Genomic DNA, 12,690 nt, shown 5'->3' with positions numbered 1-12,690 from the left:
ATTTTCAAATATTTATAAAATAACATGATTGTAGAAATATACATATTCAATATTTAAAATGATTACAAAAAGACAAAACTACTTTTTAAAAATAACTTGCAAGTATTTTGAATTTCATAAAATTCATTAATTCAAAATTACAACCATCACTAATAAATATTAAAATATAAAATCTTTTTGAGATTCATAAAATTCATTAATTCAAAATTACAACCATCACTAATAAATATTAGACTATAAAATCATTTTGAGATTCATAAAATTCATTAATTCAAAATTACAACCATCACTAATAAATATTAGAATATAAAATCTTTTTGAGATGATTTTTAAATATTCATAAAATACATTAATCATATACACAATTATATAAAACATATATATTATTTAAAAATTACAAGAGTGACAAAACTATTTAAACTAATTTGTAAACTATATATATTTTTTTTTAAGTTTTTATAAAACTAATTATTTTAAATCATTTGAAATTGAAGAAGCTCGATAATTAATTTATATTGTGGAGGGTCAAAATTGGCTGTCAACAGCTGTCCCTCGTTTGACTTGGATTGATGAAAGGAATTCGAGGCAAATGAAATTGACGAATCCAATTTTGACCGACCACATTCGTCTTTAGGAAAAGGATTTTGGTACGGACTTTAGGAATTATGGCTGAACCTCGGTATCAGGTTTCCTACATACCTCAGGCTATGTGAGAATTCAGGCCACTTGTAGTTTAATATGCTTGGTTTGACGCACGATTTTGAGAAAATTCAAAAGTCATCCCAATATCCAATTTTGAAGAGATCCAAATGCTCGAGAATAAGATTTCAGAAAGGATGTCGGAATACAGCCGAGTTTTCAACATTGAGCCCCGCCTACATATCCTTAAACCTTAGGAATCAGGCTGTTTGTAGTTCGACTCGATCGATTGAAAAGGAAATCTATTATGCTAGATAACCTTTGTTTCTAGAAGAGTGACAAGTAAGTCAAGTATGGAAAGGAGGCTTGCAATCTCTTAGCCATGAATGTGGCGCGCTTCACATCCATAATTAAGAACTTACATGGACATAATTTCCAAATCTCTTGGTGTATTGTCACTTAGATTGGAAAGTTGCTTCCGGAGGAAACAAAAAAAATAAAAATAAAATTCGGATGTAAAACTGAAACCGACAAACTCAAAGATAAACCCACATGCCTTCTGATAGGGGTGTGGTTTGATTGTGGTGGAAGTCGCTCCTCAGTTCGCGTCCTAAGAGTTGGGTACACCTCCTTGGACTATGTCCCAGTTCGCTGCTAAGAAAAAGTTCCACGTTGTGCTGCATCTTTTTTTTTTATGTCGTCCGCACATGTGGTTTGATTTGAGTATTCATCTTCTCGGATGCTCTCGACAAAGACTGACATGAAACTCATTAGTGTAAAATATAATTCAAATGGAGAGACAGTGTCATTTACCATGTTGGCACTTAATTGTTCTCCTTGAATATTTAACGTCAACTTCTTTCAGTCTGACATAAAGCAAATAAAGCATGTGTCTCATATTTGCGACATGACTCTTCACTGTACTCTTCTTTTAATATAGAAGTAGCAAAATAGACTAATGTAATATGTTGATGGTTCTCTTGGTGGTTGAATATGAATGGCTCTCTCGGCAATTTAAATATGAATGGCCCTCTCGGTAATTTGAATATAAATAGCCTTCTCGGCAATTTGAATATGAATGGCCTTCTCGGTAATTTGAATACGAATGTCCTTCTTGGCAATTTGAATATGAATGACCCTTTTGGCAATTTGAATATGAATGGCCTTCTCGGCAATTTGAATATGAATGGCCTTCTCGGCAATTTGAATATGAATGGCCCTCTCGGCAATTTGAATATGAATGGCCTTCTCGGCAATTTGAATATGAATGGCCTTCTTGGCAATTTGGATACGAATGGCCCTCTCGGTAATTTGAATATGAACGGCCCTCTCGGCAATTTAAATATGAATGGCCCTCTCGGCAATTTGAATATGAATGGCCTTCTTGGCAATTTGAATATGAATGGCCCTCTCGACAATTTAAATATGAATGGCCCTCTCGGCAATTTAAATATGAATGGCTCTTTCGGCAATTTGAATACGAATGGCCTTCTCGGCAATTTGAATATGAATGGCCTTCTTGGCAATTTGAATATGAATGGCCCTATCGGCAATTTAAATATGAATGGCCCTCTCGGCAATTTAAATATGAATGGCCTTCTTGGCAATTTGAATATGAATAGCCTTCTCGGCAATTTGAATATGAAATGACTATGAACGTCGTCTTTCATCAATATTTGATATGATGATAGGTACTTTTCACAACATCATTTCCATCGGTATCTCACAACTAATTGATATTTGCTGGATATGTTCTCCTGAACTAGTTGGTTGATAAATATAACTCCTTTGATGATCTTATTATATCCTGCATCCACAAAAACATGTTAGTTTTGGAACACTGATCTGTGTTGAAGTCACCTTGCTCCTGGTCCTGTTATCTCTGGAACTTTGTCTGGTAGATCCAATGAATCGCAGTAGACAAAAGACAAGATCATATTAAAACATTTGCTAGGTATGAAGTTTTTTGAAAAATAGTTTTAAAGAAAATCTCTGCCAATTAATTGTCACGACATGCACGACACGAACAAAACCCTTTGTCTCAGATTTTGATATGACAGGTAGCTTGCTGGCAACTTAAAACCCTTTAAGAATACGTCAATTTGATGCAATTGAAGTTGACTTCGAAGGTCCGAGTATCCTTGATGGAATTTTTGAGGTCCTTCTCAAAAATTCTGTCCCAGTTAGATGTTTCAAAAACAAATCTGATGATGATCACGGGAGTCTTGCATTTGAGATCTCCTCAAAATTATCCGTAGTTGCACATTTTGATATGATATTTGACTCTTGTTAGTAGGAAATGACTCTTCTTGTAGAATTTTTGAGGTTCTCTCAAAAATTCTGTCCCAATTTCCATTGTAACGAGAAATGGAAATCTTATTGGGAATATGACCGAACCCTTGTGGCGCCTACGTATCCCGTTGAGGCAGGAATCAGGTCAAACGTAGTTCCCATCTCGAGAAGTGACAAAAAATTTTTTTTATAAGGAAATGACCGAGGCCGACATAGGCCGCCTACGTATCTCATTCTCGAGAATTCAGGTCGAACGTAGTTCAAGTACTAAGAAAACATTACAAATTGATAAATGGGTGACCGAGGCCGACTTAGGCCACCTACGTATCTCATTTTTGAGAATTCAGGTCGAACGTAGTTCATTGCAAGAGGGATAAAATCTAAAACGGCGCGATTACAAACAAATAGAACGATTACAAGGAAATGACAAGAAAATACAAACTGAAGTTTCAGACATAGTATCTCTTAACGACATCTGAATTGATAGCTTTGCGCCACACCTGACCGTCCATCTCCGCTAGAACCAAAGCTCCTCTTGATAGTACTTTGTGGACAACATACGGTCCTTGCCAGTTAGGTGCAAACTTTCCTTTGTATTCGTCTTGATGAGGGAAAATGCGTTTCAACACCAATTGGCCTACCTCAAATGTTCGAACTCTTACTTTCTTATTGAAAGCACGAGTCATTCTCTGTTGATACAGCTGGCCATGACAAACGGCACTCATTCTTTTCTCATCAATCAATGCCAATTGCTCATATCGGTCACGAATCCATTCGGCATCGCTCACTCCAGCTTCCTGAATAATCCTTAAAGATGGTATCTCAACTTCAGCTGGTATCACTGCTTCTGTTCCGTATACCAATAGGTAAGGAGTTGCTCCAGTTGAGGTTCGGATTGTGGTGCGATAGCCTAGCAAAGCATAAGGCAAATTTTCATGCCAACATTTGTAGTTGTCAATCATCTTCCTCAGTATCCTCTTGATATTCTTATTAGCAGCTTCTACAGCTCCATTCATCTGAGGACGATATGCAGTTGAATTACGGTGGGTAATTTTGAATTGTTCACATATCTCTTTCATCAAGTGACTATTCAGATTTGCTCCATTGTCTGTGATGATAGACTCTGGAACTCCAAAACGACATATCAAATTGTTGCGAACAAAATCGGCCACAACTTTCTTTGTCACAGCTTTGTAGGAAGCAGCTTCAACCCACTTTGTGAAGTAATCAATGGCGACCAAAATGAACCTATGACCATTGGAGGCGGCAGGCTCAATAGGTCCAATAACATCCATGCCCCAGGCTGCAAATGGCCAAGGGGAACTCATCGCATTGAGCTCGTGGGGTGGTACTTTGATCAGATCTCCGTGTACCTGGCATTTATGACATTTTTGGACAAACCGGCCACAATCATTTTCCATAGTCATCCAGAAGTATCCCGCCCTTAAGATTTTCTTTGCTAATGTAAGCCCATTCATGTGCGTCCCACACATTCCAGCGTGCACTTCTTCAAGCAATTTTGTGGCTTCTGCAGCATCCACACATCTCAGTAATCCCAGATCGGGTGTCCTCTTATAAAGAACTTCTCCATTCAAAAAGAAGTTGTTTGCAATTCTTCGGATTGTCTTCTTTTGAATACTTGTTGCTTTTCCCGGATATTCGCCAGCTTCTAAGTACTTTTTCACATCGATATACCATGGATTCCCGTCCCATTCTGCTTCCACATGTGAACAATGTGCTGGTTGTTCTTTTAAAATTATCTCAATTGGATCGATATAACTTTTTTCTGGATGTTGTATCATGGACGATATGGTTGCAAGGGCGTCAGCAAGCTCGTTCTGTATTCTCGGTGTGTGTCTGAACTCGGTCTTCCTAAATCTTTTGCATAATCTCTGTACCAATTGTACGTATGGTAAGATTTTAGGATTCTTCACTGCCCATTCTCCTTGAACTTGATGAATAAACAAGTCTGAATCACCAATTATTAGTAATTCTTGAACATTCATGTCAAGAGCCATTCTAATGCCAAGAATACACGCTTCATACTCAGCCATGTTATTAGTGCATCGGAATCTAAGCTTTGCTGTTGCTGGATAATGTTGCCCCGATTCAGATATCAACACTGCTCCAATTCCTGATCCTATAGAGTTTACTGCTCCATCAAAGAACATTCTCCACCCAGGATATGATTCTGATATGTCTTCCCCTACAAACAATACTTCTTCATCTGGGAAATATGTTCTAAGTGGTTCATATCCTTCATCTACTGGGTTTTCAGCAAAGTGATCTGCCAAAGCTTGTCCCTTGATTGCTTTCTGAGTCATGTACACAATATCAAACTCACTCAACAACATTTGCCACTTTGCTAGCTTTCCTGTGGGCATTGCTTTTTGAAATATGTACTTGAGCGGGTCCATCCTCGAAATGAGATGTGTTGTATAAGCTGATAGATAATGTCTCAATTTCTGAGCAACCCAAGTCAAAGCACAACAAGTTCTCTCTAAAAGGGTGTAACGGGCCTCATATGACGTGAACTTCTTGCTCAAATAGTATATAGCTTTCTCCTTTCTTCCGGTCTCATCATGTTGTCCCAACACACACCCGAATGCATTGTCAGAGACGGATAAATACAATAGCAAAGGACTGCCTGCACGTGGTGGGACCAACACTGGTGAATTCGAAAGGTAACTCTTGATGGTGTCAAAAGCCATCTGACATTCTTCGGTCCATTTGGTTGGCGCATCTTTTCGTAGTAACTTGAATATGGGTTCACATATCACCGTCGATTGAGCTATGAATCGACTGATGTAATTCAGTCTCCCCAGAAAACTCATTACTTCTTTCTTAGTCTTTGGAGGAGGTAAGTAGCGCTCCAAATGAAAAAGGATATAAGTAGCGCTCACAATAGTTCATAAGAGAGAATGAAGCCATATGACATCTAAAATAATAATAAAAAATCCAAAGAGGAATTTTCACATAATAAAATAAAATTAACACATAACTTGCCTATTTTTAAGAGTGTCAAAATAAAATATTCTAACTCACATGGCAAATTGAAACTAGGCCAATATAATTATTCTCACAAAATTCAATCACCCTAACAAGAACATATTACTGCATCATTTCTTAACATTACAGATAAGCTACTATCAAAATTTCCTTCACTAATCAAGTGAAAACATTCCAAGTGACATCCAATAAATGCACAGTGCTAAGAAATTGTTTTATGGACCAAAGGAAAAGCGGATCACTCTCCAAAAGAAATAGTAATACAACTAAGTAGATGTTTTCGAGTAAGAAGGGGTGGGAAAATGCATTAGAAAGGTTACATTTAAGAAGCTCACCAAGACCCATTTTTAAGACAAAAGCATAGTTCAACTCCTTAACTCAATTTATGAACACACATATAATCAGGGAACTTGATAAGAAAAATTAAAAGAAGTACGACCCTGCCACATAAGCTCATTAAATAATGCTACTAATTTTTAATATTAAGACTCACCGTAGCTACTCCCAAATATTCTCAATCCAACCAAGAACTAAACAAACTACTAGCTTGACCAAATTGATAATTAAACTCGAGAGCTCAAAGCAATACAATAGAAGGAAATACATGATGACTAAATTACAAGACACATGAAGAGATATGCTGAGAACACATTTGTTTAACTTAAGCCAACATGAAATTGTATTCCCTTGATACTATAGCAGACCACAGATTGTGAAGAGAGTACACTTATCATATGAACAACTACAACATTGAATAAAATTTCCAGATTTTTGATTAATGAATAACACCAAAACGGATCAAACCACACTCAGAAAGCAATGGAACAATCAGATTCTCGGCCACATTTTCGAAAGCGATTTTTTTTTTTTTTTTTTGATATGAAATGCAAGATACATAATTAGGAATAGATTAACTACGAGCGAATGATCCGGGTTAAAATAAGACTAAAGTGAATTGTAAACATGATATCACGAGTTGAAGACGCAAAACTGACATGAACAGTATTCGAGTTAAACAAGAACATAGATAAATACTACGGGATTAGACTAGTGATGGTGGTAATCTATAACGATGAATCAGACAACAGAGAAAAAAAAAATAGAATTCGGCTAAACGATGAAAAGACAGAACTATATAGCTTAATGCATTCGAAGTCGAAACTAAAAGAACCGCAAAAGAACTTCACTGATATTTACTTCATGCTCACAGTCCCAAGAACTCACAGGAGAAAACGAAACTGAAAGCAAAAGACTAAAACAGAGAAATCAACTAATTCTAATAATTGGACTCCACTAGATATTGAACACATAACACACACTACATAGAAAACATAATGCAAGAAAGGGCGAGATTACCTCAATTGGAGCAGCGAACCGGGACAGCGAGCTAGACCAGGAAGCTTTTACACCACTGTGACCTTAACTCGAGCAAGAAGAAAACTGATACAAAAATAGCTCTCGATTTTTCGTCCTCTTGATAAAAATAAACATATATATATATATTTTATTTTTTTTAGAATGTAAAATCTTCCCCCATCACAGTGGAAGGATAGGGGTATATATAGGGGAGATTCGAATTGAGAAAGGTGGGAAAACAAGTGGAAAGGAAGAATTTGAATTCGAAATTCAAGTTCTCTTTTCGAAGCAACAGTGGAAGGAATGGGAAATCCCTGAAAATGGGGAAAAGGGAACGTGAGGGGTTATGGGTTCGCAGAGTAGTTGGGATTTTCCGCTGGATTTCTGGGTTTGCGTCTGGAAGAAGAAGAAGACGCGTACTGGGTCGGGTCGAGGTACTGTTTTCGCGTGAAAAGGAAGAAGAACGAAGAGTACAGGGGTTGGGGGTACTGTATGTACATATTGCTACTGTATTGTATTGGAGGGTTTTGGATTAAAATTAGTGGGCTGGTTTCTTTTGTAAGGGATTTGAAAATGGGCTGCAGGAGTTGGAGATTGAAGAAGTGGTATTGGGCCGGTTGAAGGGTAATGGAAAAAGGCCCAAATTTGATTTCTTAAAGGTTTTAAAGGAGGTAAAATAAAAATGACTAAAATCATAAAAAAGAAATATAGCCAAATTGATTTTAATTTGCAAAAGGCTAAAAGCTAAATAAGACGAATTAATATAATTAATTAACGAGTTTCTTGATCTTAACAAAAAAAAATTAAAATTAATTAGATTATAAACTAATTAATTTAATTACAAAACTAATTAACTCGAAATTATAACTATAACTTAAATTAAATTAAACTAATAAAATATTTAACTAAAAATTGTAAAATCCTTTTTGATGATTTTCAAATATTTATAAAATAACATGATTGTAGAAATATACATATTCAATATTTAAAATGATTACAAAAAGACAAAACTACTTTTTAAAAATAACTTGCAAGTATTTTGAATTTCATAAAATTCATTAATTCAAAATTACAACCATCACTAATAAATATTAAAATATAAAATCTTTTTGAGATTCATAAAATTCATTAATTCAAAATTACAACCATCACTAATAAATATTAGACTATAAAATCTTTTTGAGATTCATAAAATTCATTAATTCAAAATTACAACCATCACTAATAAATATTAGAATATAAAATCTTTTTGAGATGATTTTTAAATATTCATAAAATACATTAATCATATACACAATTATATAAAACATATATATTATTTAAAAATTACAAGAGTGACAAAACTATTTAAAATAATTTGTAAACTATATATATATTTTTTTTAAGTTTTTATAAAACTAATTATTTTAAATCGTTTGAAATTGAAGAAGCTCGATAATTAATTTATATTGTGGAGGGTCAAAATTGGCTGTCAACACCATATATACACCATACTCATACATACGATACATAAACATTTCATTAGTCATATCAACACATAAGGACCATTATCTAGGGCAACTCTAAGTCATACTTGTGCAATGTATGAGTAGCATCCCATATTACTACTCACACTAAGTACTCCTTTGAAGCCATCATAGACAAGGCACATTCATACTCAATAAGTCATGACAAGGAAGTAACTCATAATATAATCCAAGTATAGCATGCATCATTACATTTAAGCAAATAAGTCAACCTTCTTCATTAACTTCATTTAGAGCACATTCATGTCATCATAAGACATTAGAGAACTCACTAAAGCTCTCTCAAAGCCTACTCGTGCAATGCATGGATAGCATCCCATACTACAACTCATACTTCATAGAACCTCATAAGTAACTATAGTGCACATCTCACATGATGGGAATAAGCGTTTAACCGATATAGACCATGAGAGCTAAATCATGGAATCTGGTGTCTTGCCCTACACCGTAAAGAGGTGGTCTTACTTGCCTAAGGTAGGACCGGTACATGTTAGCTTAAGTGGATCCACTATCTACGACCTATGTGGGCACATAGTTTATGGAATAGGAAGATGTTCATTGAAATCCGGCCTAACGTAGAGAGAATCTCAATCTTACCATATCTTCTCGGTACTTAGCCTTCATTCCCATAGAGTAGTTTCATTCACATTACATTATCATACTTGAGGGGGCCACCAACATTAGGCCTACCGACCCAAAGTACATTACACATGAAAGGGCCACCAACATTAGGCCTACCAATTCAAGGTTCATTTTAAGGATAGCTCATTGACTCCTCAAGAAAGGGCCACCACCATTAGGTCTACCGTTTCAAGGTTCATCATTTCACACAAGAAAGAGCCACCAATATAAGGTCTACTGCTTCAAGGTTTAACATCACATTGATTTCTAGACTCATCATGAAAGGCCACTAACATTAGGTCTACCGGTTCAAGACATAGTCTAAAATACCTCATTTATCATTTATGAAAGGCTACCTACATTAGGTCTACCAATTCAAGACATTAGGACATGATACATTCATTATACAAGAAAAGGATGCTTAAGCCTACCAATTCAAGATTCAACAATAAACATGTCTTTCATTTATCAAGAAGAGGGAACCTAAGCCTACCAATCCAAGATACAACATTATATTATAGAAACCCTTTACATTCCATCATCATCATTCATGAGTGTTAATTGAGGATATGCTATCAACAATAACACAAATACATTCTATACATGTTCATAATTCTATCATTGAATTCACGTACAAAGACATCACATTATAGTCATACATTTACCTTCATACCTTGCCTTTCAAGGCCATGGATCACATTCACCCACACACCTCAAAATACTACAATTAGGCATGAGTAATAGCATAATTTCAACAATTTAAATCAATATAAATACAAAAAATTCAACATACTTTCATGAACAATCAATTCTCAATCACAATTCACAATTTAAGAATTTGGGGAAAAACATGGGTTCATAGGAGGAATCATCTTAATTCATCAATAATTCAACATTATATTCATAATTCATCATGTAAAAGCTGTAGAAATCATTTTGGAATTGAACTCATGCATAGATTGAAAACTAGGGTTTTTGGGGAAACATTGGAGACTTGAAATCAACTTTTAAATTGGCTCCTTGAAAGATACTAAGTCAAGGATGAAGACTACCATACCTTCTATGGAAGAACGCCAAAAAAATACCTTGAAAAACTTGAAGATTTGACCTTGAGAGCTTGAATCCTTCACCTCCAATGGAGGTTTCTAGAGAGAGAACTATAGAGGGGAGGGGAGGTTTTGATTTTGGGTTTTGAAAATATTGAGTTGTAAATGTGTTTTAATACTTTAAAAGCCCTTAAAATATGTTAATAAACCAATAATAACCGTCCATTAACTCAACTAACCAAGGGAGGAATTTAGTAAGTTGTCCTTCCACTTGGCCGAAAATTACAGCAACACAGTGGTGATCCACGAACCCCCACCTACGGACTGTAGGTGGGTCCACGCTCTGTGCTGGTGAGTCGTGGTTTGATTTTGTGGCTCACCATTTGGGACCTTGACCCATGAAGGCCATCCACGGGGCGTGGATGGACCTACGGGTCGTAGGTCCCATCCGTGGTTCACTAAATTTTGGGCAGTTTTTGGTTTCCTTGGGGCCTTAAGGGTTAGGCTTTAGGGTCCCCCTCAAGGATCCTTGGTTGGTCTTTGAGGGGTTGTACTTTGACGTTCAACCCCTAAAATTCTCAACCTAAGCCCGGGACAACATTTTTCAACATGAAACCCCATAACAACTCAAAGGCACATTAGTTAGGCTCTAGTTTCACATATTCATTTTCCGAGTCGTTACATTATCCCCCACTTGGAAACATTCGTCCTCGAATGACACTTTAAAAATATTAAGGGGTTAATGACTCAAGACTAGAAGCCCATCATGCATGCAACATCATAAACAATGCACAAACTTAGGAGGAAACATGAACTCCATCTCAACATATTCAATGCAACACAAGAAAGTATGAACTACATCTACAAACTCATCATACACCAAAGCATCAACATTTCTCATTTCATTGGAGGCATTACCTTTTCCAACTCATATCATGCTCATCACAACATCATTAGGCACATTATGCAATTACTCTCAAAAGCACAATTAGGCATGTTCAACATTTCACCTCATGAAGCATATCGACAACTCATACTAGATGCAAATCAACATGAGGAACATAAATCATAAAAACTCATTTTCTCATTTAAACATAAACTCATCAAGAACATACATAACATAAGGAGACCATGGAAACTCATAATCACACATGACTCCAAAACATGAAATAAACTACAAGGAACTCTTGGTCTCAAGCTTGAAGAGGAATAGATTGAAAGAGATAAGGATATCGGAACTCTCAACAACCTTACTATTCAATCATATTATCCCCCACTTAGGAGTAAACCCAACTAAGGCTTAACATGACAACAACATAGGAACCTTAACAAGACATTCACACTATAAGGAACTACCACATACCAGTGCCTTCATCCAGATGAGCTCATTTGTCATTGTTAGCTTGAAGCACATAGAAACGGTTCTTTTTTGGAACATTGGGATCCGGGCCATCATAAGAAGCTTGTTTGGCCTCCCTTCTTTTAGCGGTATGAGTAGGACAATTTCTCACTTGGTGATCATGCTTTCCACAACCATAGCACGCACTAGTACCGACTAAGCACTTCCCATGATGCCTCTTCCTACAAGTGGTGCAAAGAGGTTTAGAAAATGAAGGTCCACCATCTTTCTCTTCATTAACCTTAGGAGCACTTGAAGAATCTTGGTTTAGAGCTCTCTTCTTGAACCTAGGTTGCCCTTGCTCATCGGACCTAGACCTCTTCATCTCTTTAATCTTCCTCTTAAGTTTGGACTCCTCAATAGATTGAGCATACACCATAAGCCTAGAAATATTCATATTATCATGGAACATTGTCATACGACACTCTTCCTCAACTAGTTGGATATACCCATCACATACCTACTCATCTAATCCCTAGGTTTTGACACAAAAAATGGACCATACTTAGACAAGAGGGTAAATTTCAAGGAGTAATCTTCCACACTCATGCTACCTTGCTTAAGATTGATAAACTCCTCAACCTTACACTTCCTCTTCTCACGGGGAAAGTACCTACCAAGGAATGCTTTCTTAAACTCTTCCGATTCTATAGGACCCGCTCCTACCGGCCCATTGCTTTTCCATTGAGTAAACCAAACTTGGGCAACATCCTTCAATTGGTAAGCGGTTAGTTCCACTTTTTCTATAGAAGTCACCTCCATAGCATTCACTACCTTATACACCTCATCCAAAAACTCTTGG

General features: G+C 36.3%; 1 pseudogene; it reads right to left on the bottom strand.

Moving 5' to 3' along the window:
• Positions 1 to 2,736: 2,736 nt before the first annotated feature.
• Positions 2,737 to 5,642, bottom strand: LOC125814197 (uncharacterized; annotated as a pseudogene).
• Between the last annotated feature and the right edge of the window lie 7,048 nt (positions 5,643 to 12,690).

The sequence above is a fragment of the Solanum verrucosum genome, unplaced genomic scaffold (genome assembly GCF_900185275.1).
Source record: "Solanum verrucosum unplaced genomic scaffold, falcon-dt-bn FXZP01000085.1, whole genome shotgun sequence".
NCBI lineage: Eukaryota > Viridiplantae > Streptophyta > Magnoliopsida > Solanales > Solanaceae > Solanum > Solanum verrucosum.
The sequence above is the reverse complement of the archived record's forward strand: the minus strand, read 5'-3'. Positions and strand labels throughout refer to the sequence as shown.